Genomic DNA, 16,883 nt, shown 5'->3' with positions numbered 1-16,883 from the left:
TCAAATTATATATATATTGAGAAATCTCAGATTATATTTTAATTAAAACAAGCCTACTTTTTAACTTCTTCTTTTTTCCCCCGAGGAGCACAAGCAATTTTTTTTTTTTTTTTTTTTTTTTTGGAGAAACAGCACAACCCTACTTTATATAGTAGATAAATGGAAACAGCACAACCCTACTTTATATAGTAGATAAATGGACCACTCTAAGTAAGAAAAGGCAAAAGGCACTTCGAAATGAGCAGCTCTACCATTTGGACAAACTGATTTAGACCTTGTCTGGTGGCTGGATAATGGATATATATTTGGGGGATTCAGCTCCTCTAAATTTTTTAGGATACTTTATTAGTAGATTTTTTTTAAAATTCTAACCACTCTTTTATGATTTAAAAGTTTAGATTTTGACATATTAACATTCCACTAACAATACTCTTAAAATAATAAAATAATGTTGTAAACAAAACAATTAAGAATATTATTAGTGGAATGCTGACATAGAAGAATTTAAAACCTTAAATCATAAAAAATGGTTAAAATTTAAAGAAATTTATTTAGTAGAGTACCCAAAAAAATCTAGAAGATCTGAATCCATATTTCGTGGATGCTTCAAAGTTTTTTTTTTTTTTTTTGTTAATAAATAAAGCACTTATGTGGGGGTTATACTGTAATAGAAAGATACTGGTTAGAAATTTTAAAGTAAAGGACTAGACTAAGTTAGACCCATTTCTACTTTTTAGAACAATAGCAATCATTCTTTAGTCTTAAGTTTTTTGAGTCAATTATGGATAGTCAGCATATTAATCATACATTTCCAACTTTAAAAGATTTAAAGAAAAATTGCATTTTCAAAACCTCTCCCTAACTAAACTGTAGTTATTTGGTGCCACTTTTGTTCAATATATTTTTTAGTTTATTTTATTTTCTGCGACTAAGTACTATATCTTTAAAACTTCTTTTTTTTTTTATACAAGATAAAAATTTTATTTTAGTATAATTTAAGTATACCAATAATGCTACCGTTATAAACTATTTTACAAAATGTTGATACGGGCAACCTTTTATTGGTTTTCATTTAAACCATCATTAATATTACTTTTTTATTTACTAATAATCACTCACCTCATCAATAGTTTGTAAAATATTTTGTATCTTTAATATTATTTTTAAGTGTATATATATATATATGAAATTCTCTCTTATAAACTTTCAGAAATATGAACCTGACTTAATCTAAGTGAATATATATATATTATAATTATCTATATCTTTTAGTTTTTTCATTATTAAGATCTTTATTAGGCAGCACGTGTACCAATCCGAATGAAGGCAAAAAGAGAGTCAAACTAGTTCCGATCAAAGATTAGGAATCCTTAACTTTTTAAGGTTTTGTGGATTGCAGCAATTATTGATGTTTGAGGCCATTCTGATTGCTTACTTGAATTTCAAAGTGGTACCCACGTTTGGAATGGGAGGAATACGACAAATTATGAGAAATATCTTATAAAAGAAACGACAATTTGGTAAAGTGGCCAAAAGATCAGTTTGGTTGAAGTTCGGCATAGCTTTGAAAGTAATGGACCAAATGGCTAATGATCAGCGTAGTCGTGTAGACTCCGGTCACTCATTCCTCTTTAGCACAGTTTTTCAGTCGGTTCTTCTAGAATCACAATGTGACTATAGGTAAGACTGTGGTCATATCAGTTGCACATGGAAAGGTTAGTGGCAATAATTGTGATATAAAAGTTGTGTTCATAGACTTTTTCATTTTTATTAAGAAGAATAGAGTACGAACTTAATAATTTGAAGTGTAGTTTTGATGCTGATTGTGTGCGGTAACTTTGTCTTTGCTTCTTAACCACTAAATGATTTTTTTTTTCTTTTTGTTTTTTATGTGTGCATTGCTACGAGTCTAGGACAAACTTATTTTATTTTAAATTTTTTAAAAGGCCTAACGGTTTGTTTTGGGTCAAATTTATTGATTAAGCTTAATTGTATTGAGCTTTATTATTGATAATTTTTGTTGTTGGACTAATATATATATATATTGGCTCATATATTTTGTTTTAGATTTTAGATATATGATTTTTTTATGGCCTTTTAAAATGAAGAAAATGCTTGAACTATAAACTTTTTTTGTACAAATTGCTAATGTGGTGAGTAATTATTGGTAAATTAAAAAGTGATGTAAATGGTGTACCCAAATTCAAACCAATAAAATTTCACCACATCAGCAATTTGTAAAAATGTTGTAGAAAAGCTATTAGCTATAACATTACGTTTAAAAGAATCAATTATATTAGGTAGCAAAAGAATCAATAATATTGTTAAGGGGACAAAATATAATTTTATAGAACAAAATTGCTAAAATTAATACCAATATATATATACTAACATATATATATATATATATATATATATTTTTTTTTTTTTTTAATTTTTGGGAGGGGATTTGCCCCCCAAGTTCCAATTGTGCCTCACCCTCAAAAAAATATTCCAATTGTGCCTCGGTCCCTAGATATAGACACAACTCTTTTCCACAACAAAAGTGGTTGATTGAGCAGTGGACACCACTAACATTTTTTGTTCTTGTTTGTTCTTTGTTCTTTGTTCTTTGTTCTTTTTTTTTTCTTTTTTTTTTTTCTTTTTTTATATCAACCAACATTTTTGGTTCATCACTTTTACTTTTACCCTATCACATGCGTCATACCACGCGTCATACCACATTGAAAAATCTTGAATTGTGCTAGGACCTCCAAAAATGGCACAATTTTGTGCCATAACTCACCACATAACGAGTTGTGATTGGTGAAGAAGTGTTTGTAGGCTATGTGAGGACATACTTTCACCAATTACAACTCGCCATGTGGCGAGTTGTGGCATAAGGTTGTGCCATTTTCAGTAATCTCTGCATTTTCCAAAAATCTTTTCCATTGAAAGAGCTTGAGGAATATTTCATTTTCATCTATCATGAAGATCAAGTATAAATATGCTGTCATATGCAATATTATCCTATTCCTAGGGGCCTTTGAATTCGAAATGCCATATCCTTTTATAAATACTAGATGATGTCCCACGTGATACATAGACTACTTTACAATTTTATTCGAAATTATTTTTATGTATATTAAGACCTACATATAATACTTATCTTGTTGTATAATATTTATGTTTGCTCACAATATTGTTAAATACTTTCAAACTTGAATTTCTTAATTCATATTTTATTTTAAAAAAATTGTATAAAATTATATTAAAATATATTCTATTAAAAGTATATTTTATTTTTTAAACTGATTAAATGATTTTGAAATTTTTAAACAAGAATTTAAAACATAAAATACTTTTATATTTTAAAAAATTGCATAAATTTAGGCAATCTCTCAAACACTTCCTTAACCGCTCTGTTCTCACAACTAAATATGGAGACCTCAATCGCAAACACCCAATTCATTATCTCAATGAAATTAAAGAAATCATTTGTAAGTATCACATAAAGAGAACGTGATTAAATAAAGAGAAATTGGCTAAAAACACATCCAATTATCAAAATTTAATTGTCTTTAATTGGGCTTTAGTATCCTTAAAAAAAAAACATAAAATACTATAAAATCATCATCGATTTGTATTTTTATCATTATGGCTCATACAGCAAAAAAGAGCAGTAAAAAACTTACAAAGAAACCTAAAAATTATGAGTTTTAACATACCCAAAAAAAAAACCTAACTTCATAGTTAATCATCCAAAGACTCAAAAGTAAATCACAAACTTCACAAAATCCACAATATTCAACTTCAACATCAAAACTATAAGCTACTGTCACTGAATAAAAAACACAAGCCTCCTTCCTTGGTCATAGCCTACTCATACGGGTTAGGATTAAATGGAACTACAATATTGGAGTTATGTAAGTGTCGTTGAAAGGTTAAATCCCCCTTCCTTGGTCATAGCCTTCTCATACGGGTTAGGATTAAATGGTACTGTAATGTTGAAGTTATGTGGGTGTCATTGAAAGGTTGATCGTAAATGACATCTTTTTTTGTCTTAGTGTATTTGAGATGAGATGACATGAAGGATTGTGGGCATGTGCATATAAAGGAGTAGAAGTTAAAAAGATGAATGAAAATGCAAAGAGTTTTTTGTGTGTGAAAGAGAGAAAAGGTCTTGAAACATTGAACAAATTGAAACAAATAGTAATCTTAAAACATTAAATAAAAAATGTAACAAAAAGTAGTCTTGAAACATCGAACCAAAGGAAATAAAGAGTCACCAATTTTAAATTTGTTCTTATCTTTGATGTGGTTTAAAAGTATTTTAATTATTTTCATAGAGTGTGCTACATGGCAGAATCTCATACTCCCCCGCATGAGGTCTCTGCTTTTATATATAACTAGTATGTAACTCCATGCATATGCATGGATGCATTTAAAATTAAACAAAAATTTTATTATAAAAATATAAATAATTAGTCAAATTAATTTTTTTAAAGCATGTAACACATGCATTCATGCATACATATAGATACATTTAAAATTAAACACAATTTTTATCATAAAATATAGATAATTAGTCAAATGTTTTTTAAAGTAAACGTAATTAGTCACATATTGAAATTCTTATCTAAAGTTAATGCTACTTATGATAATTTTTTCTAATTTTTAATAAGATAGAACGTGTGGTGATTTTTATTTTATTTATTTTTTGAGAAACATGTGGTGATTTTTATTGAATATATGTGATTTAAAAAAAATATTATAGTTTATTAATATTAGATTCTTAGTATTTTGCACTCATTAACTCACTTGACACAAATATTAAAAAAACTTAAGTAGACACATGGCACAAGTTTAAGTGGATAATTATGGTGTAGTTCCCACATAAATTTAGACACACGGCGTAAAATTGGATTATAATTTCAAATTCTAATTCAATTTTCTCTAAACTTTACCTATTAATATATATATATAGATGACGTACTAAATTAACTAATTTGGCACAAAAATTTAAAAATTTAGATAACATGGGACACGTGGCATAAAATTAAACTCTAATTGAAATTCAATTTTTACACTAAATTAACTCACTTAGCACAAAATTCTAAATTTTAGATTAAATGAGACACATGGTACAAAATTAGACTTTAATTAAATTCCAATTTAAAACTTAATTAGATTTTCTTTCTGCGTTACCTATTATTATATATATAGATATATTGATTTTAACTCGGCTCATTGAATTTGAGGGTGTGGAGCATAGTAACACATTCAATATTCAGAGATTACTCTTTATCTTCAATTATTTGGTAATTTCATGAATTATATAGAAATATTCTTCCAAATTTATAAATAAATTAATTTTAAAAAAAAAAAAAACACCTAAATCTTGAACTAATCATGACACTATCAAATTTGATCAAGGAACACTTTGTATGAGTCACAAAATGAATTAACGCTTTTTTAAGTGTGATTAATCACCTATATTTAATCAAATTAATTAAAATCATTTTAAGCATTTAATTTTAATGTCATTATTTTCTCCAAAAAAAATTTTGTGTCATTATAATTTTAAATTTTACTATTAATCCCCTAACCTTTCCCTCAAGTTCCAGTAATTGCTAACTATTAACTATACCAGTTGTGTTAAAACTTAAAGAAACATCAAATAATACAATGTCATTTAGGAGTTAATGCTCAACAATAGATGGAACCTGATGAAAGGACCATATTTATAGGTTTTTCATTTTTGTATGGAATATTTACTGTAATTTTAAAAATACTAGGGGTTGATTATAAGTTTTGAAACTTGAAGAACCATAATGATAATGAGACAAAAATTGGGAGTAGAACAACTTTTAGCCTAAATTTTATCATTAACCTAGGATAAAGTCTTGCTGTCGACCAATTCTAAGACAGAAATTGTAGTGTAGTTAAGACTGTCGTTCTACCAAAAAAAGAAAAACAAGAATACTTCAAAAACACTAATAATATATATAAAAATATATTTGAAACTAGCACAAAAAAGTTTGGTAAAATTTAATAATCAAAATCACTAGGCTGTCAAGGTTTGTGAACTAATATCGTAAAGCATTCACTACTAATCCAATTTTAGTACACAATCGGGTAAGTAAACACATAAATTATCTGATTGGAAGATTTAGAATAAGTTTGATTAGTAAAACTCTCTTTAGTTGATTCTATCAATCAATTGTTCCAACAATTTACCCTAGAAAAAGAAACTTAAGAACATTGCATATCCAAAGGCAAATACTATGGCAAAAGTAATATCTGACAAAATTACCTTGTTTTTCTTGAAAAATTATAAAACCCTATTCTAAAAATAAGAAGATTTAAGAATAGACTTATGAAAGAATTAGAAATCAAATATCAATCTAACAAAACAATTATGAAAAGAGAATGATTAATTCTAATAATCAAAATGTTAAATACATGTTTGGCTTGATAAGTAAACAACTTGCTATATTAAGGATTCACCCCTAACTTAGCTTAGGTTCTTAAGCTTCCATAAAAAAGAAATGAAAAATAATGTTTTCTTGCAACCAGAAACATTGCTGATCTTGTATCATCTTCATATTTGTAACCTTCAAAACCTTAAAACACATGCTTCTCATAAAAGGAAAATAAAAATGACAACCATTTTTCACCAGTAGGTCAACTTCTAGGTTAGTTTTAGCCTTCAAAAAGGTTGGATTCTAAAATTTTGGTAGGGAAGAGCTTGTATCCAGTGTCTAGTGAAACTAAACATTCGACACAAGCCGTGTCCGTTTTGGTAAACTAAAAAGTTGTAGATCATTGAGTTTTCTTTCTGTGGCCGTAAGAATTAGATCAATTTGACATCGGAGTAAAGGGACACAACCAAAATACCAACATTGGTCAGAATATTTCCATATCAATATTTTTTCCAATTTTGGCTTGAACAAAATTCTCTCTTGCCTTTTATATTTCCACACATTTTTGACTTGTTAAATGCTTAAAAAATACTTCTCAATTGATCTTAAACCTTGGACTCTCTTGGTTACATGTTTACATGATTAGCTAATTAGTTTTAATTTCCTACAAGAGAAAAATACACGTAATGAGTATATTTTAGAGAAAATTTGCAAACTCTTATATTAATGTGTAAGTGGGGGAATAAACACAATATATATATATATATATATATGTGTGTGTGTGTGTGTGTATATATATGAGATAATGCCTACCAAAACTAAAATAATATTGTAATGTTAAGGCAATTATCTAGTCTTAAAGTTTTAAACCTAAACTAAGTAATAATTGTTATTGAGTCATGAAAATAAGTTTGTGGTTCATTTATATTTGGAGAAGTAATATGCATCATATCATATCCATTTTAACATATTTTAATTATTCATTAAATTTTAACAATATATATATGTGTGTGTGTATTTTTAAAAAATTATAATTCAATAGTTATAATGGAGGAGGGGGAGATTTGAATCATAGATGTTTTGAAAAAACTAAGAGGTACCAACCAATTAAGCTATAAGACTCAAGGTAAATTTTAATAATTTCATACTGATGATGCTAAAATCGTCAGTAGATGGGTTCGTCCAGATGGATCAACGCAAGCTCGTCCAAGTTCCTCTAAGGTTAATAAGAAAGAAAGGGAATCCTCCCAAGGTAGTCACCGGTGTGGTGTTGGCCACGGAGTCTCCAATGATAAAGTTAGCAAATAGAGCTCGAGGGATAGATAGAACTTTGTAATAAGGGTAAAAATGATTAGAGCATATGTACCTTGTCTTGGATTTGGTAGGTCCTATATATAGGCTTTCCTTAGCAGTCATTGCTCTTCTTAAATGGTGGTTTAAAGGCTGTTTAGGTAACATCTCAAGTCTACTTCAATTTAGTCTTTATGGGGGCTCCAACGATGTCTTTACTAATATGTAACCATCGGGGCACTGAATGGCTGCTTTCATGACACTACATCCTCGTCCAGGTTAGCTCTCCTAGACGAGGGTAATTACTCGATCTATCAGTTGCCCCCCCTATTTTGAGATCGTCCTTACGTGCGATAACGATCTCAAGAATATGAAAGATCATTTTGCTCAGATGTGACTCTTGGCATTTTTGTTATGTCTGCCTTTAAGGCAAAGTGGTGGCATTGTAGTGTCATGGCCACGTGGCGCATTCTGAATGGTGGGTACCAGCACTTTGTCCGAGGGACTTTTGAGTTTCCTATCGTTTTTCAATTTTCCAAGTTAGCTTTTTAATTCACTTTGCTTTTCTTCTTCTTCCTCACTTTTTCTCTCTCTTGCGCCATTGTTGCTCTGTGTTTTTCTTCTTTGAGCTTTTTGACTTCCACCAACTCTTTCCTTTCTAAGCTTGGTTTTTTGAGGTATGGTTTCTCTTTCTTTTCCCTTTTTTTTTCTATAGAAAAAATTACTTGCCTTTCCTTTTCCATTTAACTTTTTCCTTTTTTAATTCCATGGTTGAGAGCTCCGAGGTTAGGCAACTCTGTGTTTTGTATTTAAGGGTAGCAATTTAAGTTTTGTGTTGGCTAATTTGCACCCTCTGCTACATCAATCCCTAAATTGGTTTAAGGGGATAGTGGGTGAGAGAGAAGTGGTGTCTGAGGTAAGGTCTAGCGAGCTTGAAACTAGGTTGTCCTCTAGCAATGACACCGTTGAGGCTAAGGTTGACACTGCTGCCTCTGGCCCTTCGTTGCCTAGATGAAGGGAGGTTAGGTCCTTTCGTGCTCTTAGGGAGGAGTGCTCTTTAAACACGGACACCCTCTTTAGGTTTAGAGATAGGTTTCAATTTCCCAAGGAAGTCAAGATTCATCTTCCTTGAGAAGGAGAAAGAGCATGTAATTTCTTGCCTAGAGAAGTGTGATTCTACGAAGCTACTTTTCAATGTGGTCTTAGGTTCCCCGTCCATCCATTTATCATGGAAATTCTTAACCACTTCAATATTGCTCCTGGGAAACTTATGCCAAACTCGTGGAGAATAGTAATTAGCTGTATGGAGATCTGGATGGTCATCACTGAGGGAAACACGATCAGGCTAGACGAGTTTGTTCACCTATACCGTTTAAAGGAGTCTAAAGAGTATGGGTACTACAAGCTTGTGCCTTGGGTTAGGAAGGTGAGGATTGTCACAGATCTTCCCTCGTCCTTCCGACATTGGAAGTCCAGGTACTTCTTTGTGTTTGGGGATGGATAGGAGACTCTCTCCAATGACTTCTGGGGTGAAGTTCCTAGGTTGCTTCATCAAAGAAGGGCCCCGAGTTTAGGTGTGCTATCCTTCCAACTTCTCATTAGTTCCTTATTTTTCTTCTTCCTTCTTTAACTCGTTACTAACATTATTTTCTTTTTTTTTTTGCGTCTTTGTAGTTAAGAAGTGTCCTAAGCTTAAGAGTAGATAAAAGGCACACATCTAGGCAGCTGTTGAATACGCAAAGACGATTGACAACTTTGACGATCTCGTCAAACCCAGAACCTTAGCTCGTCGCTGTCTTGGTCCCGAGCCTTCTCCCTTCGTCTTGCGTGCCAACAAGATTGAAGAAAAAAGTAAGTTTAGCTTTTGAGTTTTCTTCGTTCTTCCCTTTTTCTCCCTTTTGTTGTTGTTGTTGTTGTCTTTTTTTTTTTTTTTTGGTTACACGTACTTTTGGACATGTAGAGATGATGACCAAGTTTAACCAAGAGATGTACACCAAGATGAAGGCCAAGAAGAATGAGCCTCTCTCAAGTCTTAAAAAGAAAGTGGTGTGGGTCGTTGAGAAAGGGACCCTGATCACTCCAACTACCTCTGTCCCTGAGGCCACGAGGACGACCCCTCCTACCACTTCGCTGGAGGAGCTCACTCCTCGTCTAAAGAGGCAGAGGACGTTGACTAAAGGGAAAGAGAAGGTGGTCTCCCAGATGTCTAATGTCTGGGACGATGCTAACCTTGCCTTGGCAAAGGCCCAGTCTGCCGTCACTGCAGAGGACCTTAAGGCACTTTTTGGCATCCCTTCTCATGAGGTTGTGAGCCATCATATTCATAAACTCATCCAAGTGAAGTTTTTTTCTAGTTGGTTTTGTAACTCATAAAATGGGATGGCTTTTGTTGTTTATAACTCTTCTTCTTTTATGATTTTCAAGTGCTAGGAGAGGCGTCCACATCTCCTCTGAATATCACAGCTAGGAGGAGAAGGCCGTGGTGGCAGTGTCCAAGGTGGAGGCCCTGGAGGCTAAGGCCACGAAACTAAAGAGGGACCTCATCACTATCATGGATGAAGCCAACACAACCAAGGAAAAAACTAAGACTCTGGCCCACGAGCTCAAGGTAGAAAAGCAGCTAACGGTGCAAAAGGACAAACAGCTTCAAGCTGTGAACCAAAAGATCAAGTCCGTGGCTACGAAGGCTGTTCAGGCCTTTCAGCTGACTGAAGAGTACAACATTGTGCTCTTTAGTTGGTATTACAAAGGCTTTAAGTCCCTTAGGCGGTACATGGTGAAGCATCCTTTTGGAGACAACTTAGAAGACTTAGACTTTAAGGAGGTGGACAAAGTGATAGAGGCCGATGAGGCTACCCAGGTTGCTGTTGCTATTGAAGAGAATGCTCCGGAAGGCAATAACCCTAAACCTAAGGATGCTCCTGCTGATGTAATCGAAGGGGACGAGGCTACAATTTAAAGTTCTTGCTTTTATCATCTTTTTTTTTTTTTGGTGCCTAGTATGTTTTTGGGCTTTAGATGGTAACTCTCAAACAATTACACTTTTTTTTTATATGCATATATACCATGTGTTTACTTTCCTTACCTTTGATGTGCGTGTTTGCTTTTTTTAGCCTCGTCTAAATGATCCTTGTCTTCGTTAGGGGTTGTATTGTTTGCTTTTCTTCTTTGGCCCTTCTCCTCTATCACTTATCTTCGTCACTAGTTTATGTCCAACTAACGAGTCTAATAACTTAGCATTTATTGGTGATTTACATCCACTCAAGGAGTTTTATCACTTGGCCTCGTCAGTGATTCACATCCGTCTAAGGAATCTTGTCACTTACCTATTTTAGGTGATTTACATCCATTTAAGGAATTTTATTACTTGGCTTCATCAATGATTTACATCCGTTTAGGGAATTTTATCACTTAACCATTTTTTGGTGATTTACATCCATATAATAAATTTTATTACTTGGTTTCGTTAGTGATTTACATCCGTTTAGGGAATTTTATCACTTAGTCATTTTTTGGTGATTTACATCTATTTAAAGAATTTTATCACTTGGCTTTGTCAGTGATTTACATCCATTTAATGAATTTTATCACTTAATCATTTTTTGGTGATTTACATCCGTTTAAGGAATTTTATCACTTATCCATTTTTTGGTGATTTACATCCACTTAAGGAATTTTATCACTTGGCTTCGTCGGTGATTTATATCCGTTTAAGAAATATTATCACTTAGCCATTTTTTGGTATATATTTACACATAATTTGCTAGAATATTAGCTGAATAGTACTTTTATTGCTTTATTACGAATGAAGATATTACTCTCGTGACTACAATAGTACCTTATTTCTATTGATAATACTTTTTCAAATGCTCAATGTTCTATGGTTGTAGTAATTTTTTCCCATCCATTGACTCCAGGTGGTAGTTTCCTTATCTTGAATAGTGGATGACTTTGTAGGGTCCTTCCCAGGTTGGTTCGAGTTTTCCCTGGGTTGAATCTTTCATTACCGGTGTGACTCTGCGTATGACAAGGTCTCCTATATCAAGTCTTCTAAGCTTCACTCTCTTGTTGTAGTACTCGGTCATGTTTTGCTGATACTTAGACATCTTCTGAGATGCTTCTTCTCTTACTTCATCAAAGCAGTCCAAGTTGACCTTCAGTTGGTCATCATTGCTATTTTCTTGAAAAACTTCTCTTTTCATGCTAGTGACTCCTACTTCAACTAGTATTACTGCTTCGGTGCCGTAAGTGAGTCTGAACGGTGTCTCTCTTGTAAGGGTCCTCGCAGTGGTTCTATAGGCCCACAAGACATTCGGCAGTTCCTCCGGCCATGTGCCCTTTGCCTCCTCCAGTTGAACTTTGATAATCTTCAACAACATTTGATTCGTCACTTCCGTTTGTCCATTGGCTTGTGGATGTCCCGGTGAAGAGAACTGGTTCTTGATTCCTAGTCCTAAGCAGAAGTTCTTGAAATCTTGACTGTTGAACTAGTGTCCGTTGTCTGATATTATCGTCCTTGGTATTTCAAACCTACAAACTATGTTCCTCCATTCAAAGTTTTGGATCTTTACCTCCATGATAGTTGGTAGTGCTTCTGCTTCAACTCACTTTGTAAAATAGTCAATTGCAACTAGTAACAACTTTACTTACCTTTTACCTTGGGGTAAAGGGCCCACAATGTCTATTCCCCATTGGGCGAACGGCCAAAGGGAAGTTATGGTCATCATCTTTTCTCCTAGGACACGCTGGACATTCCCGAACCTCTGGCACTTGTCACACCTTTCAACGAACTCTTTTGCATCTCTTTATATGGTAGGCCAGAAGTAACCTGTTCTGATGATTTTGTTTACCAGGGATCTTGGGCCCGTATGGTCTCCGCATATTCCTTCATGGATTTCCTCCAAGATGTACTTGACTTCATCTTCCTCGACACACCTTAGGTAGGGCATGGAGAACCCTCTTTTATACAAAATTTCGTTCAAGATTGTGAACTTTGCCGCTCATTTTCTGACTTTCCTAACTTCATTGAAGTCTGCTAGGAGTCGTCCATCTCGAAGAAAAGAGAGAATTGGGGTCGACCAACTTTTTTGGCCTTGAATCGCAAAAGTGTGGAATTATTCAATGCTAGGATGCTTTTGCACTTCTACTTTCCAATCTAGTGACATTGTTCCTTCTTCTGACAATGCTTGCCTTGCTACTTCATCTGCTTCTGAGTTCTAGTTCTTGGGCACTTGCGTGAAGTCTACCCTATCAAATTCTTGGGATAGGTGGTTCGTCAGCCTAAGGTATTTTTGCATCCTATCCTCCTTTGCTTCATATTCACCTTTTATTTGCCCTATTACCAGTTTAGAATCGCTTTTAAGGAGTATGTTCCTGACACCCAAAGTTTTCTCGACCCTAAGCCCCGTCACTATGGCCTCGTATTCTGCCTTATTGTTGGAGGTAGGAAATTGAAGTTGTACCCCATACTTGAGGACGTTTCCTTTTGGAGTGTTAATGTTGACCCCTAATCCCCCTCTTTTCTAGGCCAACAATCCATCTGTTTGGATCGTCCATCTTTCCAATTCGTCTTGGATCTCTTCGTCGTTTGGCATGGTGAAATCAGCAATAAAGTCTACTAACACTTGAACTTTGATTGCTATTTTAGGGTGGTATTCAATGTCAAACTGACTTAGCTCTACTACCCATTGCACCATTCTTCCTGCAACTTCGGGCTTGTTTATTGATTTCCTTATCGATTGGTCAGTCATTACCAAAATGGGAATTGCCTGGAAGTAGAGACGTAGTTTGTGCGAGGCGACAATTAGGGCAAAGATGATCTTCTCAATCTGTGGATATTTCGCTTCGGCTCCTTAGAATGTCTAGCTAATGTAGTAAACAGGGAGTTGTACTCTATTCTCTTCTTGAATCAAAGTTGCGGTCATGGCTATAGTTAACACTGCTAAGTACAGAAACAAGCTTTCCCCTTCCTTTGATGGGCTTAGGAAGGGGGGTTACTTAAATAGCATTTCAATTCCTAGAAGGCTTCTTCACACTCCTCTGTCCAGATAAAAGCTTGTTTCAGGGTTTTGAAGAAAGGCAGGCATTTTTCCATGGCTTTGGAGATGAACCTATTAAGGGCTGCGATTCTCGTAGTTAACTTCTGGACTTCCTTCACTATTCTCGGCGATGTCATCTCTAATATAGCCTGTACTTTTCTAAATTAGCTTCTATTCCTCGTTGGGACACCATAAACCCCAGGAACTTCCCTAATGAAACCCTGAAGGCGCATTTGCTAGGATTCAACCTCATCTGGTACTGTCTGAAGGTCATGAAGGTCTCCTTGAGATCGTCTAGGTGTGTCTTCCTTCTTCCTCTTGACAAGCATATCATCCACATATATCTCCATATTTCTTCTGATCTGTTTATTGAACATTTTGTTGACTAACGTCCAGTAAGTCACCCCTGCATTCTTCAGTCCAAAAGGCATCACTTTATAGCAGTAAAGTCTCAGGCTAGTAATGAAAGCAGTCTTCTCCTGATCTTCCTCTAACATTTTGATCTAGTTGTAACATGAGAATGTGTCCATGAATATGAGGAGTTGGTGTCCAGCCATGGGGTCCATAAGCTGATCTATTCTTGGCAGTGGGAAGTTGTCTTCCATTTCCTATTTTCTTTCTTTATTAGGACGACGTTGGCCAGCCAGTCCGAGTAGTATACTTCTCGGATAAAATTGTCTACTAGCAGTTTGTTTACCTCGTCCATGATAGCTTTGTTTTGTTCAAGGGTGAAGACTCGTTGTCTTTGTTGGACAGGTTTCTTCTCAGGTCTACATTCAGATGATGTTGAATGACTTCGGTTGCTATGCCTGGCATGTCCTCATGACTCCATGTGAAAATATCCAAATTGCTCTTGAAGAATTGGACTAGCTTCTTCTTCATCTGAGTGCTCAAGTTTGTCCCTATCTTCGTGGTCTTCGTCGGTTCCTCGTCTACCTGTTCCACGATTTCCAAGGCTTCTACTTTCTCTTTCTCCTTCTCCTCAATCATCCATGTATGGTTTTCCTTTGCAACTAGTATTGCTTGGTACCATTCCCTAGCCAACACTTGATCTCCTTTTACCTCACCCACGCCACACTCCATTAGGAATTTCACCTTCAAGTAGTATATCGACGCTGCTGCCTTCCAACGGTTAAGTGTGGGCTTTCCAATAATCACATTGTATGAGGATGTACAATCTACTACCAAGAAGTCAAGCTACTGAGTTAATTGTTGGGGGTGGGATCCCACTATGATCGTCAGTGCTACTATACCTTTAGGATATACTTGGTCTCCATTGAAACTGACGAGGGGAGATTCAAAGGGCCGCAATCTCTTGGGATCTACCTTTAGCTGCTGAAAAGCTAAAAGATAGATAATGTCTGTAGGGCTGCCATTATCTATGAGAATCTGTTTGGTGTTGAATCCGTCTGGTGTTGAATCCTTCTATCATAAGCATGATAACCAAGGGGTCTTCATGCGGTTGCTTTACACCTCTAACATCTTCTTCTAAAAATAGGATGTCTATATCTACTTTTCTTCTCTACTTCAGGGGTGGTATTCTGTGGACACTGTTTACCTACCTTTGCTGTGACTACTTGGGGGACTTAAAGATCCACCCGTGGATGGTCCCCCTGTGATCGTCTTTATCTCTCCTATTGCACTTTGTGGATGATTAAACGAATTATCCTCGTCCCTAGGAACAGTCTCATGCTTCTCCCTATTATCATCTCTAGGTCAGCTAGATTCCCTCTTTTTCACAAATTTATGTAGCTTTCCTTTCCGAATGAGTTTCTCTATCTGCTCCTTCAGGTCTCTGCAATCTTCAGTGTAATGGCTGTGGTCTTTGTAGAAGAGGCAATATTTTCTCTTATCACGCACATTGGGTGAGGAGTGCAACAGTTTTTTCCACTTAAGATAATGATCATCCTTAATCTACATCAAAATTTTATCAACGGGTATGACTAGAAAGGTAAATTTTACCATCTGAGACACTTTATCGTCTCTCCACTTGTTCCCGTCCGAGTTCTGACGATCTCCCCTTTCTCTCTTATACCCCCTCCAATCTTCTCCAACACCCTCCCTTTCTTTAGGCTTGTTCTCCTCCCCTATTGCAGCTAGGGCATCTTTTGTGTTCATGTACTTCTGAGCTTTCAACAACATTTCTGCCATCATCTGAGGGGGACTTTTTGCGAGAGCAACCACGAACTCTTTGGATTTTAGCCCAGCTTTGAAAGTGGTTAACTGCACCTTATCGTCTGCTTCATCAACTTCCAGGACTTCTCAAGTTAAACGCTTTACATATGATCTTAAGGTCTCATTTTCTCCTTGCCTGATGGTGAGCAAATGGTCTACAGGTCTTTTCAGGCGTAGTCCACCGACGAAATGGCGCATAAAGGACTTGTCTAATTGTTCAAATTTGTCAATGGATGATGTTTCTAGATTACTAAACCAGACTCATGTTGCTCCTTTGAGGGTGGTAGGAGAGGAGCGGCATAGGATCTCGTTTGGGGGTGGCTATAGACTTAGAGTCATCTTGAAGGTAGTAATATGGTCCAGCAGGTCCTTCAGACCATTAAACGACTCGAACTGTGGAAGACGAAACTTCGTGGGCATAGGACACTCCAAGACTTTCATGGTGAAGGGAGAGTTTGTCCTTCTGACCATCTCTTCTAGATTTCGATCCGTCTTTTCCCTCATTGAGTTCCTTAGCTCATCCATCTCTATCCTCATTTATCTAAAGAGGTCCAAATTTGCTACGTCGAAAGTGTTTGGTCATCAGTAGTCATCTTTTCCGTGGCTATCTCCATCGTCATTCCTGTTAGTCCCAATCCTCGTGGGTGAACAATTTTCCTCCTGTTGTAGCTGCAATCTCATCTCCTAGTTTTGCCTGGTGAGTTCTTCTACACCAGCTGTAGGTGTCTGAATTTGTAACGGTAATGCCTCTGAATCTTGTGGAGTATTGGATTCCATCTTAAAGTCGAAACCAAATGGGACTACGATTTCAAACAAATGTCTGAATTTATCATCCCCACAGACGACACCAAACTAATAATGCTAAAATCGTCAGTAGATGGGTTCGTCCAAATGGATCAACGCAAGCTCGTCCAAGTTCCTGTGAGGCTAATAAGAAAGAAAAGGAATCCTCCTAGGGTGGTCATCGGTGTGGTGC

The sequence above is a fragment of the Quercus lobata genome, chromosome 4, assembly GCF_001633185.2.
Source record: "Quercus lobata isolate SW786 chromosome 4, ValleyOak3.0 Primary Assembly, whole genome shotgun sequence".
Classification (NCBI taxonomy): domain Eukaryota; kingdom Viridiplantae; phylum Streptophyta; class Magnoliopsida; order Fagales; family Fagaceae; genus Quercus; species Quercus lobata.
This window is presented reverse-complemented; position numbering follows the sequence as displayed.